This window comes from Canis lupus, chromosome 7 (assembly GCF_048164855.1).
Source record: "Canis lupus baileyi chromosome 7, mCanLup2.hap1, whole genome shotgun sequence".
Taxonomy (NCBI): domain Eukaryota; kingdom Metazoa; phylum Chordata; class Mammalia; order Carnivora; family Canidae; genus Canis; species Canis lupus.
The window spans coordinates 56,290,158-56,311,902 of record NC_132844.1 but is presented as its reverse complement, the minus strand read 5'-3'; the positions used below and the strand labels follow the sequence as shown (position 1 = coordinate 56,311,902).

General features: G+C 34.5%; 1 long non-coding RNA gene across 1 annotated transcript in view; it reads left to right on the top strand.

Annotated features, from left to right (window-relative positions):
- The first annotated feature begins 4,710 nt into the window (after window positions 1–4,710).
- Window positions 4,711–21,745, top strand: part of LOC140636323 (uncharacterized) — a 196,532-nt gene continuing 179,497 nt past the window's right edge. The window contains exons 1-2 of the long non-coding RNA XR_012033598.1: window positions 4,711–4,779; window positions 17,785–17,863. This is a non-coding gene — a long non-coding RNA (uncharacterized lncRNA). The remainder of the gene's footprint in view (window positions 4,780–17,784; window positions 17,864–21,745) is intronic.

Sequence of the window (21,745 nt, the reverse complement as noted above, 5' to 3'; positions counted from 1 at the left end):
GGAAACAAGCCCTGGCACTTGCCAGGGCTTCTGATCTGGAGAGAATTCCAGCAGCTCCCCTGACATTTAGCAGAGTTCTAAGGCAAGAATCTTTATGTTTTATTTGCTCTTTAAACCACATTTTTTTCCCCTCTGTGTCCCAGGGCATCCAGGACTGGTAAGGACTAGGAGCCTGGGGCTTGTTGAGGCAGCAGGCCAGCAATGGCACTTAGACCCTGAATCCTGTCTGCACTATCAAGGTGGAGGGAGAATGTTAATTGTGGCACTTGCCAGCCTCCCTACCTGGAGAGAGTTCTAGCAGCTTTCTTGCCATTTGGCAGGGTTCTAGTACTGTTTTTTTATATTCTAGTTGCTCTTTTAAACTCTGTCTTTTTTTATGTGCCCCAGGGCAGATGAATCTGCTCACAGTACCTCAGCACTATACTCCCACTACAATTTACAGTGCCGAGGGTTGGGATTCCCTTTGTTAGCATGTTTGCATCTCTCTTAATGTTCTCTTCTGTGTAGTCTATATTTTGTTGTGCAGAAACTGTTCAGTCAGCCCTCAGATCTTCAGGAAGAATTGCACTATAAATGGGTGTATATTTGGTGTGTCCATGGAGGAGATGTGAGTTCAGGGTCTTTCTAGTTCATCATCTTGGGCACTCTGTATTAGACTACTTTTTTTTTTTTTTTTTTTTTTTTTTTACAGAGGATTCTCCTATGATAACCATGTACTTAATTTGATGATTTTATGTAACCAAATATTCAATTATTTAGATTAAATTTATTTTGGGGCTTTTTTTTCTCATGGTAGTATCATAGCCATGTTCAACTATATCCAATTCATATTTTCCATTATTTTCTTTCCTTTCAAATTACTTGATTTTTCTATATATTTTGAATATTAGTAATGTTTCCAAGTATTAGCTATTTGGTGATGTATGTGCTATATCCAGATACCTTACTAGGATGTTTATAAATTGTTAATAAGAGCCTTTAGCAATCATTTGATATGTATTACACTTTCCAAAATATAATCCTCAAGAGTTACATTTAAACTTTTAGTGCTATTTATATCATAATTTTGTATTAAGCTGTAAATAGTAATTTAAGTTTATATGGGCACTTTGATATAGACCATGGAGAGGGATTTGCCATAGGGAGAAAGAAGTGGGTCCCCCAGATTTTTTAAGACAGTTATCAATGTTGGTGGTATATTAAAATCCTCTAGTGAAATTTTAAGAGAAAACAAAACAGAATGCTTCTTCTGATCAACTGAATAAGACTCTCTGGGAGAGGCACTATTTATTGAAATTTTAAAGAATAAGTAATAATTAAAATAACTAGAAAAAATCCTCAAATGGTTTAGATGATAAATGAAAACTACTCTAAGAATTACCATTCTGTCTCTCTTTCACAAGAATTTCAGAATAGAAATTCCTGTCTCACAGCAGATAAACTCCTGACAATAATTATAATATGATCTTCTTTTTTCTTTTACATTTTGAGCAACTGTTATTCAAGCTGCCATAAAGTAGATACGAAAATAGTTATTGGAGAATAAATTAATGAATAGGTAGAAGCATCCAGATAAGCAGAAATTCTGGCAGGTCAAATGTTTTTTTGCAGAATTAGAACATATCCTCTGCCAAAATATTTGAGAAGGGTAAGCAGTGGAGCTGGTCTTCGGATTTTTAAACATGTGCGTTTACCCGTACCAATTTTATCTCTCCTCCAGACTGCTCCTTTCAAAATGGGTAAAATACTTTAGAATTAAATCAGTAGTTCTCAGTTATGTTAATGCTTTGAAAAGTATAAAGTGTTATATAAGTATGAGTCATTACTCTTGTTTATGACAGATAAACAATTGGGATGAATATATATTTACTAATCACTGACAATTTTTGATCTACAGAATGGGGGCTTTATGTGAATTACACACAGTCCTTTGAGAAGGACATTGTGATGAAGACTGACCTCCTATCTCTCCATAGTTTCTGTGACAACATAATTAAAAATAGAAGTTGATTGTAAAACAGACAGCATTGAGACAGATTTGTTTATATAGGGTCATTTATTCTTGCTGAAAGCAACAGCTGCTTTGCAATTATCTAAAAGAGTAAGAATATTTATCAAAGGTATTCTGCAAATCACCAATCCAGGAAGAAATTATAGGAAGAGACAGAGGAAAGAAAGAAGAAAAGAAAGCAAATGATGTGGAAAGAAATAAAAATGGAAGGAAAGAAAGAAGACAAAGTGAGAGAGAAGAAAGAAGGAATGAGATTTGGAGTCAATCAATGGAAAAATGCTACACACTATAGCTTTCTGTTATATCATACATAGATACATTAAAGATCTACGATGATTTTTAGGAAAGAAATCTCTTTAACCCAGCTTTTCCTACATTATTTAATCTAGGTTTGACCCACAAATCCTTTTAACATGTAACAATTGTTAACATTCTGACAAAAAAGTGTCTTTCAAAAAGGAAATTTCTGATATGACACCAAAATAGCATTTTATAAAAAGTATTGTACATTAATTCATATTTGTTGTGATAAATGTTTAGAATATTAGGTTATGATCTCATTAATAATGATTACCTACCTGTGGGATGCCTGGATGGCTCAGCGGTTGAGCATCTGCCCCTGGCTCAGGGTGTGATCCTGGAGTCTTGGGATCGAGTCCCACATCAGGCTTCCTCCAAGGAGCCTGCTTCTCTCTCTGCCTATATCTCTGCCTCTCTATGTGTCTCATGAATAAATAAATAAAATCTTTAAAAGAATTACCTACTTGTGAATTCAAATTTAGTTGCTTTGTAGCAAAGGAAGCTGTTCATAAAGTTGTAGTGCATATTTGTCTTTCTTTGTGACAGCCCACCATCTGAACCCCAGTGGGTCTCGGTAAGAATCAGAGATGCTATCTCATCTATAAGATAGATGCTTGCTTTCCTGCCTGATGCTTACTTTCTTGGCTTTCTTTTCAGCCATAATTTGGATGCGTGACTTAAGACTGCCAATCAGATGAACCCATCAGGCTTTGCTCTGCAGTATAGTCTCAAGGAGGCAGATCCAAAAAAAAGATGATTCTGACTGAGACGAATAGTGAATTGTGCAGCCAGTGGTGGTAACAGTATTTGTATTCTATATTCCATTTGCTGTCTTTAGTTGTGCAAGTACAGACATCAGTGTCCTCTTCCCAAGGCAAGTTCCACAGAATAATTTTGAGAATTTATTACTGTCTGAATATCCCCAGATGTGGCCCATTCTTCTGGGTGATTCATGAACTACCTAATATCCTTTAAATAAATTTTTCTTCTGCTTAAATCAGCTATAATTGGTTTCTCTTGCTTGTGACTAAAAATCCTGACTGATACTGTGGGCTTAATCTTACTAATGAGGAAAAAATGAAATGTTAGTGGTGTGAAAGAGCTATAATTCTTCTATGTTCCTGAGATCATTGGTTGTTGGGAAAAATGCTACGGAATTTTATAGAGGAGATAATTTTCAGAAGCAAGAAGGAGGTGACTTACAGGGAGGGTCAGAATGAGCAGTAGTGTGCTGGGATTTAGTAATGAGGCAGGGCATTTCTTTAGAACAGAAAAACAATATACCCTTCTGTTTATAATTTATGGCATAATTTAATCTTGCCTTTTCTTCATTTGGTTACTGTCATTTCTGCCTTTTTATTTGCCTGAATTTAATTGCCTCATAAAAGATTTGCCATCATACCAGATTGTTCTGAGGTTAATAGTTTAAGAGCTATCTTCAACATACAACAGAAGTTAGCCTGGTGCAGGAAACATGTGACAGACAATAATGTTGCAATGTCTGAAAACAAAATGAAATGATCTTTGACAGGATTATGCTAGATCTTTCAGAGATAATAATAGTACTTTACATTTGCAAATACTCAACAGTTTTCAAGGCTCTGCCAATATATTATCGTATCCAAGGCCCATTCCGTCAAATACAAAGCTCTTAATTTTATTTTAATCATTTTGGTGGAAATCTATTTCTAACTAGATACAAATTTCTTAAACAGGGAAATATTGTATATAAGGTAAAATTTTACTATAGCTTTGCATTATTACTGTGAATGTAGATGAGAGAATAATTTTAGAAACACTAGTTCCAAGTCAACTTACAGAGCACCTGCTGTGCACCCAGCATTATGTTAGATAGAAGGATATAAAAATAAATAAGAGATAGTCTTTGCTTCAAGGAGATAGTAGTAGTTATTGAAATTCAAAAAAGTATGTATGATGAAGAGGCTTAATGTCAGATGTGTAATTATACTCTCCCAGGTTTTTCAGTGTTCTCATGAAGACCAATTTGAAACTGCAAGAACCACTGCAGAAAGTAGTTAGGATTATAATCACAGGGCTGCCACTACTGATGCAAGAAATGGTCATACAGATGAAAGTGTGTGGGGCCATGTGCTGAATGAAGTAGATAGAGCAAGGGTCTTGAAAAGATAAAATCTAGAGTTCAAACCAACTGAATGGAACTCCTGATATTCATGATCTGAATGGATTTGGGCAAACATCCTAACTTGTCTGAGTCTGTCTCCTGATTGGCAAAACAATAATAATACCTACCTTGAAAGGCTGCATTGTGAGTTAGGGAGAATACTGGCTAAGCAAGTAGTATAGAATTTTAATTACTTCACAAAGGAAACATTCATGTTTACAGTCTTGTGACAAAATTAGTCTACTGCAGTGCTTGACACATAATCAGCACTCAGATATGTTCAATGGTGAAAAGATGAATATGTTTGAGTCTAAGTTTGAGGCAGGTAAGGCAGGTATTATTATCTTAAATGCTAATATTGTTTATGCTAGAATCATGTTTACTTTAGATAATAGAAACTACATTTACATATCAATTCATTTAAATTAGGAAAAATAATGACATTTTGAACAGAAAAAGAGCTTCATCTCTGAATTATTTATATCATTTATGTATTTTGGGTATTTTCCATTTGTACACATATAGTAATCAAATAAATGGAAACCTTAAATGGAAAAAAGAAAAACAGCTTTTGGCCTATGGTATGGACCATTATTGTTGAATAATAATAATAATAAAAATCTAAAGAAAACTACTGAATGCTTTCTGTGGGAACTCTTATTTAATTACAAAGATTTAGCTTCTAAATATTTATGTGTGAATTTGAAACATGTGAGCAGTTCCCTTGATAGAGTGGACCTCTGTATTCTATCCAGCCATTCCATTTATAATGAATCCATAAATTTAAAACAAATTTTAGAAATACATTCAAATGCCATTCTTGAATAGAAAGTTCCAATATACATGCTTTTTGATTTTCTGAATCATTATGCTCAAGAGAATAATAACCTATATAGAGACTTAACGCTCTAAACATCTACCTAGGAGCTACATCAATTCACATGTAGCCAGTCTGCAGCTTAACATTGTATCTCCAGTTTTGCTGGAGATTCACTTTTAATGGTCAGAGGACAGACATGAGTGAGTAGACATGTCAATGGGACAGACTGGGAGTGAAATATTCGGATATTTAAAAAAGATAGTGTGTGTACTCAGAGTGAGTTGAATTACTAAGATTAGGTACAAAACCACTTAGATAACATATCACGGCAGAGGAGGGACCAGAGTGAGAGGAAGTCTGAAATTGACTTCCCAAAAGGAAAGCAGTAGGAACCTATCTGATAGAGTTGAGCACATTTGCATAGATAGCACTTAGTACTGGCCATAAATCTCTGAGGATCCAAGGACCTGCCCTCTTGGTTGTGATTCTTCTTACCTTCCATAATGTTTTCCTATTATCTGGAAATTTATCAGCATGATACGTTCCAAGTTATTTGAGTCTTGGATCTCATTCTCTTAGTGAACAGCATTATTACATATGAAAGACGTTCTTGGATTGGGCATATCTAAGTACCTGGTAATATCACCAACATAGTACAATATCCATCAAATGCTAACTTCCCTTCCCTTCAAAGCCTTTGTCCACAACATCTTGACATCCAAATGCTTCTATCATCTTGCCTGTGAAAAGCTTGTTCATTTGTTCTGTTCCGAGGTCAATGTCTTGTCTTCACAATCTCTCTTTCATTCCATTAGGGAATTCTAGTATTGACCTCATTTATGTTTCTTTCCATAAGACTTTGTATTTCTCTTATCATGCAAAACCACTCATCTTATACTATAGATAGAGTGAAATATTAGGGGAAGGAGAAAATACTAACTGCATAACTATTTTTAAGGCTATCAGGGGATGTTGCTATGCATCTGTTTATTTGATGATGTCATGGAAGAAATGGTTATAAAATATTTAATTGTTCAGAGACTAGGATTAAGATTCTTTAAAAAAAGGGGTGTGTAAGAATTACCCCTCAAACTTTAGGGAGATGACCTCCATGAGCAGGGAATTCCTGGTTAGAATGTGAGGTATCCTATTGAAAGTCTGTTCCAGAGACAGTGGGTAATGCCATGCAGATGTCCTCTGACAAAATCTCCTTCCCAGCTATTAACACTGTGTACTTATTTGAAGTACTCATTCTTCTCAGATATTTTATTGTCTATTTCTTAATTCACTTACTATATATTGTCATTCTGTGTTCCATAAGCTCCATATAGTCAGGAATCTTGTTTCATTCACCATAATCTTACCAGGACCCAGAAAAATATTTGGCACGTTGTAAATTTTGGTTGAACCAGGGAATTAATGAGTATGTGAATGAGACACACTGAAATTTTGCAAGGAAAAGGAATAACTTGGGGGCCTAGTATTCCCAGGATTTTTCTGATTATTATTATTATTATCATCATTCATTTATTATGATTTTTTTCACTACAATTGCAATTTTTACCAACATTCTTTGATTTTCTTTTCCAGACTTTTTTTGTCCTCCCTTAGATGGGGAGGGGCAGGTATTGTTCCTGGCATCAGCAACTCAATTCTTATTACTCCATAAATAATGTAGATGAAATATGTTAGTCCTTAAATTATTCCAAGAAATTATTGGTATCTTAATGTTATACACCTCTACAATGCTATAAATTCTTGAGTTCAAATTGAGCAGGGGAAACTAGCTAACATCGTAACCATGAACTTGATTTTATTTATCTTTATTTTTGTGCCTTACACATAGACAACACTCAATAAATGTTTAAAGAATAAAGAAAATGGGCTAAATGATTCTACTACACCTAGCCACCATCTATAACACCAATTCTTAAGGAAATGCATTGAAAATGACTTTGTACTGTAGATATATACTTCCTTGACCTTGAACATGTAGCAGCACCTTCCTAGCTACAGTAGTGGGCACTCTCAGGTTAGTGAAAGTGGGAGGAGGAATGTACCTCTGTGTAGCAGGGGAAAGGTGGCTTAGGGCCTTGTTACTCAAAATACAGTCTGCATCACCTGGAAGCTTATTTGGGATTCAGAATCTGGCCCCATCCCAGGACTTTTCAGTTAGAATCTGTGTTTTCATCAAAATCCTCAAATGATTTGCATGCACATTTAAATTTGAAAAGCAAGGATTTAGGAGAAGTAGCTCAACAACTATGTTACCTCAGACATCAGTAATGTCTTAAATATCTGCATCCGTACAAGACCTTTTAGATAGCTATATATTGGCAGACAGTAAAATTCCTCTTCAATTACTCTGAGGAGTAAAACTTCTTCCAAATTCTTATTTGCATATTCATCAATTTCCAGAAAACACACTCAATGTAGTGTTTTGAATTAATCAATTCAGTGCTTAAATGATGAAATTTGCAGCCTCAATAAAGCATGATCAACAGCTGCTGCCTTTCATTTCTGCTTCCATTAAAGGGGACTTAGAAATACTCACCGGAAACTCATCATTTCTCTGCTTCTTGGCAAAAAATATCCTTATCCAGGAGTTGGCACAACTTCCAAGTTGAAAGAAGCACTGGATTTTACATCTAGAAACATCTGCTTTAATCTGTGCTTGAAATAAATGAGAACATAAACATCTTTTATTAATCTTTCTCTTCGCATCTCTTCTATAGCACTTAGAGTCTAGGTCACAAAATTAACATCATGTGCTAGAATGCTTTGCACTGTAGTATGTCTCACAATTAAATTGTAACAATGTCAAAACAAGAATATAGAGAACAGGTGCTGTGGAAATTTAATGAAGAAATTTGGATTGCTGGGGTAGTCAAATAAACTAAGTAGAAGAGATTGGTATCAAATTTGGTACAGAAGGATGAAGATAGTGGACCGAAAAGGACATGAAAAAGTAAGGACAATGACAAAGATATGAAGAAATAATGAATAGCAAATTCAATTAGCGAGGTAACATGTCCATGATGTGTGATGATGAGACTCTCAATTAGAAATGTTGACCAAGACAGATTGCCATTAATTCCAACTTGAATTAGAATATTATCTGTGGTAAATACATTTTGAGTAAGTAACAAAATGGAAAAAAAGAAGTGTGTTAGGAAAATTCTTAATCAAGAACCATTTGCGGCATGCAAGTTTAGTCCTCGTGTTGGTATTGTAGCACTGAGTCTTATAAATGATTGCTGAATAGCAATTAATGGATATACTGTGTTTCATGTAATTTTCAGGAAAAGAAATTAGGTTCTTAAGCCAATGAACTCTGCAATATGTTTATTTGTTTCACAATTTTTAAAAGGGTGGTAGTGATTGATACAAAGTCATAAACAGAGACAACAGAGAAAACAAATATAAATGCAGGATATAAACACTTGTCTCAACATGACTGTAATTGGGACTCTGTTACATTCTTGAGAAATAACCACCAGAGTGAATCAAAGATAAGTTTTCCAGGATCAGTTTCTCATAGTATTATTATCCCTCTTCTCTTCACTATGTCAGAAAACCTAAGTTTTAAGACGACCTGAGACATTTTCCAGTCACTATGATAGTTTCTCTGCAGATATTGGCAGAACTACTACAGAATCACCATGTCAAAACCTCTATATGAAACATTCATCTATAGAATAGTTATGATGATACAGACACTTCCTGGAACAGCATTAATGTTCTTAGGGGAACTCTACTTGACAGATGTGTATTTCCCACTGAAAAGAGTAGGAAGGTGATTTGGACTACTACTGGCCATGATAGGTCCCTTTGATAGAACTGTAGAGTGAATAAAGAGGTTCCTCTCCTTTGGGGAAGCTTCTTGTCAGAGGGAAGAGCCGACTTGATCCATGTAATCCAAGTTTTTCTTCATTTCCACAATTTGAGATTATGGTAAACTAATAGGAGAAGAGATGATAGTGTAGAATGAAGAAGATTGCTTTAATATCCCATTGCATCACGTCCAATTAGGACTAAACAGAGGCAGGCTAGTGATCAAGAAGATATAGAAAATAAAACCTGTTGGGTAGGGGAGTGAAAAGTCTAATTTTATAACCTAACTTATATTTATTAAATTACCTGAATCATTAAATATTGGACTGTTGGAAAAGCAAGAATTGTAATGAATCAACCACTCAATCACCATAAACTATTTTGAGCACCTAGAATGAGTTCAAAATAATCCAGTTAACTTTCTTTCATTTGTTTCATACACTCAGTGATCTTACGTGTTCTTTTAGTGTAGAGCTTAATCCAATGATACTGATACTATGATTTGTCCATCAGAAACACACAATAAATACATGTTAATTTATAAGATAAGCAAGAGCTGAATCTATACTTCCATGGATAATGAGAGTAGAGTTTCTCTCACTGCTGAATTGTGTTTTTCATCAGCTCAATGTGACAGAAACTGAATCTTAAGATGAAAATTGAACAAAGATTGGTATACTGAAAAGGAATCTTAGAGGCTCTCTAGAATAACTTTCTTTTTAGTGCCTGGATCTCTTATTGTTCTACATGTATGCATTCTGACTTGTAATGTGATTCTCACAAGTCTGACTTCATATTTGGTTAAAATACAAAGTCCTTTGTGTAGTGGGATCTGAGAAGCTTCTAAAAGTTGCCCCTTCAGGATACAGATGTATGAAGCTGATGAAGAGTTTTGATTTCTATTTGCAGAGCCAATAAGGAAATGAGAGGAGAAATAAGAAATAAACCTGTTTCCACCAACTGATCCCTAGAATTACTAGATCCCTTTTTGTGTAAATTGAGGAATTTGGTTAAAAGACAACTGAATGTTAACCAGACTGCACCTTAGAATCACATGGGGACTTTAAGCATTTACCAAGGTTTAGTGATTATCCTGAAATACTTTAATTTAACTGGTCTGAGATGCTCCTGGGTATCTGTAAGTTTAAAAGATCTTCAGATTGTTCTAATATGCCATTGGAATTGTGAGATCCTGAGGTGGTCTCCAGTTCTAACATTCCAAGAATCTGGAAAACAACAGGTCTGGTAAATTCCCAGGTTTAAGGCACTATAGCTTTAATCATCTATTGTTACTCGAGAGGAAGAGGTTCCTACGTGTCGTATAATGCAAGAATTCACTGTCTCATACTCTAGCTATGGGAAACTTAATGACATTTCCAGTAAATCCAATCAGTCTCCCAAAAGAAGAAATCATGCTCTTTGGTGATATCAAATTTCACCATGAACATGAATCCCTGAGTATTTCTTCCAATTTTAGCTAATATTACATAATCTAAAAGATTATACAGATAAGAACTGATTATTTCTCAAAAGTTGGATGAAATTAGCTCCTATCTTATTCCTTCTGTGAAAAACAGAAATATTTGTTGGTAGACAACTCTATAAAGAAAATTCTTTTATGGCGCCTATAAATCCTTGCAAAAACACTACAAATGGTAAAATAATTCAAGTGGGTTATTGTCACACGAAGATATTAGTTGGAACTTATAAAGCTATTGTTGGCCATGAGAGATTGTTATAAATATGTTTTTGTGTAAATTGCTGAGGAAATATAGAAGTGTATTATTATTTTGGATTCTGTTTATTGGGAATATTTTGGGAACTGGAAATTTAATTAGCTGGCTGACTGGATTTAAAGGTGACTGGCAAGTACAATCCTTCACAAAGTATAATTTTAAAAATATTCAGTTTGATCTCAGAGTTTATTCTGTGGCTTTGTCCCTGATTGAATTTGTAGGACTAGTTACTGCAGTTAATCATTCTTAGAAGCCTAGGGCTTAATTTATGTGTATCTTTTGTTTTGAAGAGCTGTGGTTCTCTGCCTTGTAAGGCCTAGCTTAGAGTAACTCCAGTTTGGAGTAGGATAAATGTTTCTCACAGGTGAACATTCCCTACAGTTCTGTTACAGTGTTGTCCTATAAGAGACTGTGTTCTTAGCAGAAGCTAAGACAATTCTCTCCTAGGTTCAAAGAACAAAAAATGTTGACATGAGGAAAGCTAGAGCAAGAAGCACTAGAGGAGGAGGAGAAAGGACTTAGGTAATGGGAATGATGTCAGGAGTCATTCTCAGGTCAGTATCTACTCTGTACTCAGTACAATTGTCTGGCACCCAGTTTTCATCAGCCTGGAGTGTTTTTATATATTGGGTACTTTCCCTACTTGATTTTATTTATTCCTCATCACAAATATCTGGGGCTTTCTGTGTTCCTTTAGGCCCAAGTACCATAGTCTTTACCTTGGGACTTCTTTAGGTGGTCACCTCTGGCTTCTCTTTAGCAGTAATTTTCTTCTAGTCAAGGGGATTTGTTTATCTGAGGCCCTTTCCCTTTCTAGAGTAATGTTCCAGGTCTTTGGGACTGAGATATTCCTTGTCCAAATGGCTTTGAGTCCACTTCCCAGGACAATGCAATCCTCATGCCCAAGGATAAGTCACAACTGTAAAAACAAAACCTGAAGGGAGGCAACCCAGAGCTGGTATGGAGTCCCATGTTGTGAGGAAACCATTTGCCTTCTATCTTGTTGATCCATCAGCCTCAGTATTATTTCTATCTCATACCTCAAGAAAACTACTTAAGCTCTGACTATCCTATTCTCATTTCAGCCAGGGAGAAGAAGAAATGGATGAAAAAGTCCATCTTCTTCCTTCAAGGACACTTACAAAGCTCTCCTTACATCTCATTAGCCGTAATTTGTGTGGTTGTCTGTGTGTGTGTGTATTTGTGAAAGAGAAAGAGAGAGATAGACAGAGAGAGAGAGAGAGAGAGAGAGACTGAAGGAGGTAGAAGAGGTCTCGTTAAAGGCATTGTTATTTTGTGTTACCTGGCACATTTATTGAAATGACATAAATTTATTTAAATTTGATATTTTCATTGTGTACTATTTGTCATGTTTTATTCCTCTCTCTACTCAGAATGATTCCACCACCTTTTTTTTTTATCGCATGACTTCTCTAAATCACTTGAGGTTATTATTGCATGTTTTCTTCACTCAGGATTTCTATTCTTTTAGCGGTTACTATCAACATTCAAATGAATATTTAATAAAGTAAGCCTCTTTTCATAGCACTGGAGTAATATAAAAAGATGGGATGACCTTAAATACCTTGGGATGGGATGATGGGATGGTGAAATACCTTGTCAGTATTTCCTTTCTTCTCTGAGGCTGAAACAAATTGACAGGCAGAAAAGCTAGATCTAGAATCACTGAAAGAGGAGGGAAATGTCTTACGTAATGGAGGGAATGATGTTCAGGAGCCTGGGTACTTGGGGCACTAGGGGCACCTGTTGTCTGCTATTTTAACTCAGCTTTGTTACAAATAAAAACCAATTATTAGGGGATCCCTGGGTGGTGCAGCAGTTTGGCGCCTGCCTTTGGCCCAGGGCGCGATCCTGGAGACCCGGGATCGAATCCCACATCGGGCTTCCTGCATGGAGCCTGCTTCTCCCTCTGCCTGTGTCTCTTCTTCTTCTCTCTCTCTCTCTCTCTCTCTCTCTGTGACTATCATGAATAAATAAATAAAATCTTTAAAATAAAAAAAAACAATTATTATTTTTTACACCACTGATTTATCTTTAGATGTGCAGCATGATTATTCTTTTTACTTACCAGTCTCACTTTCATTTCAGGTATTCTTTCTGGAATATATTTCTTCTTCTTCTTCTTCTATTAGATCATTTAAAAGTTCTTAAATTAAAGTTTTTGTCTGAAAATGTCTTTGTTTTCATTCTTGGAAATAGGTATTCTGAGTGACCAAAGTATAATTGGACGCTTACTTCCTCTCTGAATTTTGCACATATATTTTGCTCGTTACTTGCTGCCTTTATTCTCTTGAGAATTTGTCATTCTAATCATGCTTTTGTTAATATTTTTTGCAGCTGTTTTAAGATCTTTTGTACTTTGCAATTTCACTATGATTTGTTTAGATAAGAATTGTTTTAATTTATGTTGTTTGGAATTCTTTGGCTTTCAAATGCCATTATTCATCACTTAATACTAGGAAACTATCAGGTGTTATCTTTCTCACTATTACTTCTATATAATTGTTTTATTATTTCTTCCTGGTATCTATTTTAAAAATATTTTTGCATCTTCTCACTTTATTTTCCATGTTTTTAACATTTTCCTTCATATGTTTTATTTCTCTATTTCTGTGCTGCATTTTGTGCAATTTCTTCTGATCTTTCTCCCATTCACTGATTCTCTTCAGCCCTGTCAAACTGCTATTTAATGCCCCAGTAAATTGTTAATTTTAATTATATTTACTTTTTAAATAACATCTCCCTAGTTCTTAATTAAATATATCTAATTAAAAAAATAAATATATCTAATTTTCTTTTCTATTTTTGGGTAATCTTTTTATCCTAATATATTTTCAATTTGGTCTCATTTTCCTAAATTTGTTAAGCATATCTCTTCAGTGTTCTTTTCTGAACATTTTTAATATCGGAACTTTTGTAATTCTGGTAATGTTGTTTCTGTTTCTTCTCATTCGTGGTAGTTTGTTTTCCTTTGTTTTTAGCATATGTTTAATTGAGAGGCCATATTTGTTGACATCCTGTGTTGGGTATGTATTTTTCCAGGTAGGTTTTTGGCTTGCTTTTTCAAAGTACCTGGTTGAAAAAGATTTAGGTCCAATATAATTTGTAATTCTTGGCTTAGGTATTGCGAACTGAACAAATATAGTAGATTTAGACTGCAAAATATTTGAAGGCCAGATTTGACCACACAGTCTCAATGAAGTTCTTATTTACAAAAAAGACTCCACTTAGTGCTAAAGCCAAGTTAAACACGATACTTCATTAATGTTACAATTTACCTGTATAGAGTCTCTTTTTCTGCTATAGCTATTATTGTATGTGATTTATTCAGCTCTTTGCTTTTGAAGCTGTAGGTAATGTGAGATCTAGATATACTCCTACATTAACTTTCAATTCCTGCTAGCATAAATCTGTGGTCCTAACTTCCTGATTATACCTAACTTGAGTTATTTCCTTGATTTTCTGCAAGCTCATCTAGTAGTTTGAAAGAGTATTTTGAATTATTTTTTTAGATGTTCCAGAGCAGGAGAATTTTGCAATTTCTAGGCCATTATAATTTTGGAAACAGAAGACTCATATTAAGCCATAGAAAATTGTTCTATTTTCAGTAGGAATACATTTTAAAAAGAATTTAAAATACCACCAGGCTCAAATAAAATTCCATGATTTTCAAGATGCTTATATTAAATGAGTCAGACAATGATTTTAGGTATGATTAAGTGTTATCAACATGATTGTGATAAAAACCCATCTGAAACCAGGCTGCCTCACTCTTTCACTTAGTAGCTATGTAAACTTTGGCAGATTTATTAGTGTCTTTGAGCCTCATTTTTCTCCTTAAAGGAAGGATGGTAGGAATAACAACAATCTCTTAAGATTTCTCTGTAGAATGAATATATTGGTTCATGTAAAATACTTAGAGAAATGCCTAGTACATGATAAGACTAAAAAAAAAATGTGATTGTCATTACCTTAATAGGTATTGGTGATAAAAATTAGCAGATTTAAAATGAAGTAGTTTAGAATAGGTCATCCCAAAATGTGTTGCTTTGGCATGTGTACTCTAGCCAGTCAAGACATGCAGACCTAAGAAAAACTTTTACCTCTCCCTTAAACTACCAGAAAATAATTTAGAGAGGGGGCCTAGCCCAGAAAGAGAGCTACGACCAAGAGATAACTACTTTTTTTTTTAATCTGAGTGACCTGACAAACATTTAATTACCAACATCTACTCTTCTAATCATCCTGTGAATCACCATCTTCTCTTTTGAAGCCCCAGGTCCTTACCCAATTCCTTAGTTCAGTACGGCATATAAGTCTCACTTGCCCAGCTTGCTTTGGGGTCTCCTATTCTTCTGGGGCTCCTATATGTGTGTAATTAAATTGACTTTTCTCTTGTTAATCCATCTTATGCTAATTTAATCATTAGATCAGCCAAGAATCTAGAAAGGTAGAAGGAATTTTTTTCTTCTCCAATACAAATTAATCATGTAATCAACAGCATAAAAAAAAGGAATGATAGGCTACATCATTTAATATTTGGGCCTATATATTTCATGCTTCCTTTAAAATGACCTGAGTAGCAAAGCTTTCAATAAATGAACAAAAGATAGATTTAATAGTTTTTAAAAATAAGGCTTGAGTTAGAGTGTACATTTTAAATACACCTCCAAGCAAATATAGGAGAAATTGACCTTAAAAAGCATATATACTTAACGTATATTTTAGTTAAATGACATCCTGAATATATTAACCTGACTATAAATGGTGTTGCCTTAATTTAGGTTTGATATTCAAAAGTGGCTTTGACATAAGTTTGATCATCATTTTGGAAAACTCAAGTTTGTAACAAATGGTTTCTGATATTAGAATGCATTTTCTATTAATATTTATTTATCTTATTTAAAAATATTAATATTTTACAGGCAAAGAGCACTTCTTATCTCCAGTATTTCAAAAGTAGGGGTTTTCAGCTATAAGTATGTTGTTAAAATTATATTTAATCTCTTTTTCCAACCTGCTGAAGAGAAACAGCCTGAATTAATATTACTCCATATAAAAATATGCACTGTAGGTTTGCTGAAAAATAATTTAAATTCTTCCCCTCTGGAGGAATATGTAATGCATCATTTGTTATTCAGTGCACCTTAGGACATTCATGCTTGAAACTTCATAGAAGAAATATTTAGGTTAGGCATTTTGTTTGGTGATGGCGTTCTCTGGAAATAAAGTAAGCCCTCTCTAACGTGGGATACAAGAATTTACTTTTTTATATGCCTATTCATCAAGACTGATAGTTTGTTTTAGGGCTATATCAATCTTGAATCCCTCATGTTAGACATAGTTATGAAAAAGATGGAATTGAGTGTTGAGGAATTAAAAGTAAAAGTAAAGAAAATGAGAGATAGGAGTACATTTTCCCAGCGTGTTATTTTGAGGTAAAAAGAAATTGTAACAAAATAAAGCTAGCTTTATAATTCTGGAGTGCTGCAGAATTTGCCACCCCAAAATATGCCTTTTTGGCATAAGGATTATTTTAAAGATATAGCAGATATAGAAAAAGCTCTGAAAGCCTAGTAAAAATTATCAATTTGTAAAGACGTTTATAAGGAAAAATCTCTATTTGTAAGATTGTCTCCCTCTCAGTACTAAGAAGAGGAGAATGAACAAATCTCTAGAAACTCTTATCACTGGAGAAGGCAGGACTTACATCTGCATAACAGCCATACTTTTATTCACTGCGCTTTTCCTAGTAACCTTCCATAACTGCATCCTTTCCCCAACATCTTTCTTTTGCCTTAGCTGAAGATGGTATCTAGGGTGGTGGCTTGGGCCATTTTAGTTACTCGGTTCATTTGTACCTTTGACCCCTTCTCACCCATTTCGCCTATTCCCTAACTCTCCCTCTCTTCTAGCAACCACAATTCTATTTTCTATATCTATGAGCTTTGTTCTGTCCATTTGTTTTGTTTTTTAGCTTCCGTGTATAAATAAAATCATATGGTATTTATATTTCTCTATTTCACTTAGCATAATACTTTCAAAGATCCATCCACATTGTTGTGAATGCCAAGATTTCATTATTTTTTATGGCTGAGTAGTATTCTAATGTAGATATATATATATATATCATATCTTCTTTATCATTTATCCATCAATGCACACTTTGTTTTTTTCCATATCTTGGTTATTGTAAGTGATGCTGCAATGAACACAGGGGCATATTTATCCTTTTAAAATAATTTTAATCTCCTTTGCAAAAATACCCAGAAGTGGAATTGCTGGATCATATCCTAGTTCTAGTTTTAAGTTTTTGAGGAATCTCATTCTGGTTTCTACAGTGGCTGCACAAATTTACAATCCCATCAAATGTCAGGTGATACCTTGCTGTGGTTTTGATTTACATTTCTCTGATTAGTGATAATGAACTTTTTTATATGTCTGTTGGTCATCTGTACGTCTTCTTTGGAAAATGTCTATACAGATCCTCTACCCATTTTGTAATTGGATTCTTCTTTTCTTTTCTTTTCTTTTCTTTTCTTTTCTTTTCTTCTTTTCTTTTCTTTTCTTTTCTTTTCTTTTCTTTTTTTCTTTTCTTTTCTTTCTTTTCTTCTTTTCTTTTCTTTTCTTTTCTTTTCTTTTCTTTTCTTTCCTTCCTTCTTGCATTTTATTTGCTATTGAGTTATATATGTTCTTTATATATTTTGAACATTAACCCTTTATCAGATATATGATTTACAATTTTTTTTTCATTCAGTAAAATGACTTTTCATTTTGTTGTTGGTTTTCCTTGCTATGCAGCTTTTTAGTTCGATTTAGTCCAAATTGTTTGGTTTTGCTTTTTTGCTTATATATATGAGGTACATATAGTATTGAATTTCTGTTTGTTTTTCTCATGTTAATCTGTCTTTTATTATAGGGACATCTCAAGTAAGAGCCTAAAAGTGTAGAGGAAAAATTATTTTTATTCTCCTACAATTTCAAAATCGGCGTTTGTTGTAAGTATTGAGGAACTATTAATATCGGATGAAAATGATTTGCTATATCTTGATGACTGCTTAAGAGAAATTCTCACAATTGAAGCACAGACTCTGCAATTTTTAATATCAAAAACATTTTGAAAAACACAACTATAGCAAACTCAGTAGGAAAAATCAAGTTGACCGAGTACTTCATAGATTACTTACAAATCGGGGGTCACAATGGGAACCTAAAGGTGGTGTCAAAAATTTTTAAAAAGATGGGGCACTGAGGTGGCTCAGTCGTTCAAGCATCTAAGTCTTGATTTCAGCTTAGGTCATGATCTCAGGGTCCAGATTGAGAACCAGATCAAGCTCTGTGCTCAGCAGGGAGTCTGCTTGAAAATTTCTCTCCCTCTCCCTCTACCCCCTCTTCCTGCTCCTCCCCCTGATCTCTCTCTCCCTCTCTCTCTCTTTCTTTCTCAAATAAATAAATAAATCTTTTAAAAAATTTTCAAAACGACATTTTCATTAAAAATGACCAAACAGAGCACCTGGGTGGCTCAGTTGTTGAGTGTCTGCCTTTGGCTCAGGTTGTGATCCCGGGGTCCGGGGATGGAGTCCCACATCTGGCTCCCCACAGGGAGCCTGCATCTCCCTCTGCGTATGTCTGCTTCTCTCATGTGTCTCTCATGAATAAATAAATAAAATCTTTAAAAAAAATGCCTAGACAAAAGCCTAAAATTTCCTGTGAACCAAGAACATTAATTGTATTTGCTAAAAGTTAATTATAATTATTACTGCTAATGTAAGTTTTGAGTTATGATTGATAGTCTCTTTATTTTTATTTTCATGCATGTGAATAACAGTCTTTCTTAGGTTTACACACAGACATGGTCCTCCGGTTTCTTTTTCTCATAAAGGTTAAAATTATTCACGCACACATTTTCTCAGCAAGGTGAATCTCAGGAAGACTTTGCTTTTAGGTAAAGAACATTGTCTCTGAATTCTATTTCAGTAAGATGAGGTTTTAATTTGCATCCCTACAACAACTTTAAGATTCCAAAGTTACCATCGTTCTGCTTATATCTCTGTCTTTATAGGTAATACTTCATGAAGTAAAAAGCTACAAACATAGTAGAGAGATATTCAATAAATCATGTAAGTATGTACAAATTAGCCAAACCGACCTAGCCAAACAGCAGGTTCTTCTAAAATCAGAAATTGACATGTTAACATTATTTCTCTGTGCTCAGCATCAGATGCCTGATGCAACAATGCCATCCAAATATCAGGTGCTTTAACTGATTAGTTACTATAACCAGTTCATTGTTTCTAGGTTAATTGAGTGAGATGAAAGATTCTCACTCAATTATCTACTTTATATCACTATTTTTCAAAAATGAAAGGATCTGTCTTCATTGTCCCTGGCTATCTCAAGTGGGAATCATAGGTTTTCCCACCATTATTATTTAAATACTGTGCCATTTAAATTGATTAACAATCTAACCCCATATAAATAAAATTTTACTGAAGAAAATTCAGTTTAAAGCTTATCCTTTTCACTGAAGCTCCCTACGTGAACCACATTAAGGAAGTGGATCCTCAACACTCAGAACAACCTTTGGCAGGAATTTTCTTCTCTCTAAATGTTTCTTCAAGGCCTTCACATTTCCAACACTGACTACCTTGGATATATTGACTACATTACCATGAAATGACTTTAGGCCACCTTTAATAAGTCCTGCATGGGTGGTCTTTAGGATAGGCGATTACCTGGCATTGATTGTCTTTAGTTATTATTCTAACTCAGGCAGAATCCCTTTTAACATCTTTTTACATTTACTAATGCAAAAAATATTTATACCCAACCGGTACTCCAGACACTGTGCCAAGACATGGTAGCATTGATATAAATCAGGATTAAGTAATGCTAAAATAAATGATATTAATGGAATAATTGTTTTTAAGAAACATGCAAAGCCAGAAAAGTATAATGAATCAGACTTTAATATTTATTCAGAGAAGATTTGATTTTGTTTCACCAGTGTCAGCTGCTTTTTTTTTTTTTTAATATATAATACATTACTACCACCTACTTTTCAGATCCACTGAAGTTTCATGTAGTCTCAACCATATCTTTTATGGAAAAGGCTCAAGCCTAAGATCACACTTGCATTTAGTGTTTTTTAGTCTGATGCAACACTTTAGCCTTTCTGTGCTCTTATCAATCTTGATACTTTTGAAAATTGCAGGCCCATAATTTTGTAGAATGCCCCTGGATTTTGTTTGTCTGATGTTTCCTCATAATTAGATTGAAAATATACATCTTTGGCAGGCCTGTTAGAGGGTTGATGCTGTGCTTCCTTCCTTGCCTTTCTCGGCCTCATATTTCAGTTTGTCCCATTATTGCTGATGTTTGCTTTGATCATTTCATTAAAGAGGTGCCTTTCAGACTTCTTCATGTAAATTTACTCATTTTGCTTCTGTAATCAAGAGCACTTTATTAATGTGTTTATTTGTATCTTCACGGATGCTTACCTTCCTCTAACTCATCTAATGTTTCTCAAATGATTTTTCAGGGAGAAACGGAATGAGGAAAATAAAGAGTAAAAACAAAAATATTTTAGTTAAACTGAGCTTTTACGGGGCAGGAAACTTGAATCTGGGATCCAGGAGGGTTAAGTGAGAAAGCTGGGGCCAGAAGCCATGAATCCTCACTCCCAGCCAGGACCCTGACATAGCAACAAACTTCAAATCAGTTTTTATTATTGACCATCACTATCATGAGTGAGTTTTTCAGTGCGATTTATGGCCATGAAAAAAATCTTTTTCCAACCAAACTTAAAAGGTTCAAATTTTTAAGGAACGCTCTTGTTACGACTTTTGAGACATGAGACTATAATCTTCTACATTTTGTTCTAGAGTAAGTTATTATCTTCTTCCTAAACATGTATCCACTGAAGCTTTCTCAAGGTGATAAGACTTCAAAAACAATGATTCCTTGTGACAAAAAATAATCCATGTACATGCAGAACCAAAATTTTAGCATGGAAAGAAATCTACAGAACTTAGCTAAAATATAGTGATTCCTGGATCTACACTCAGAGATTTACACAGTAAGTGTGAATTGAGGTCTAGAGGTCTGTATTTTAACAGTGAATCAGAAGTTTCCCATGCAGATGGGCCCAGAAACACACCATGGAAGCACTGAAATTAATGTAAATTAACCATTAAAAGAAATAAAGCTGATAGAGTTCTCATGCAACCTAAGGAAAGGATAGGAGACTGATTATTTAGCTGAGGACTTACAACAATTTAACTTAATTTTATTGATGTTGGTTATATCAGCTTAGATGTTGTCTGAGATGACCAAGGTATTTTATACCTGAATATAAGTGGGGAGATATAAAACACTGCGGCTACTGGGGTGATAGTAGCATTATTTTTAACACTTGGAGTTATAAGGGAAATATTTATAAAAAAAAACCAACCTAATACTCAGTGCCTAAGGGAAGTCAGCATTACTCCAACACTGATGCCCACTGCAGCAGGGAGATGAGCTGTCCCTGCTGGCCTGAGACTGTCCATGTTTTAGTCCTGAAAGTCCCTCATCCAAGAGCAACTTCAATCACAGGCATATTAGGATGTTTGGCCCTCCATATGACAACCAGAAGCCTTAAGAAAACAATGTGCATAGAATAAATAGATTCTGCTGAGTTAGGATTAGGGCAATTTATTACCCATTTTGGGCTATATTTAAGAGTGAAAAGGAGCACTATTAAAATTATACTGTGATAACATACATAATCTGGGACGGACTAAAGCAGGGACCTGCAAACATTTTCTGTAAAGGGTTAGAGGAAGTGCAAAAGTAATTAAAGAAGAGTATAATAGAGAAAGGCTGAGTCAAGAAACAGA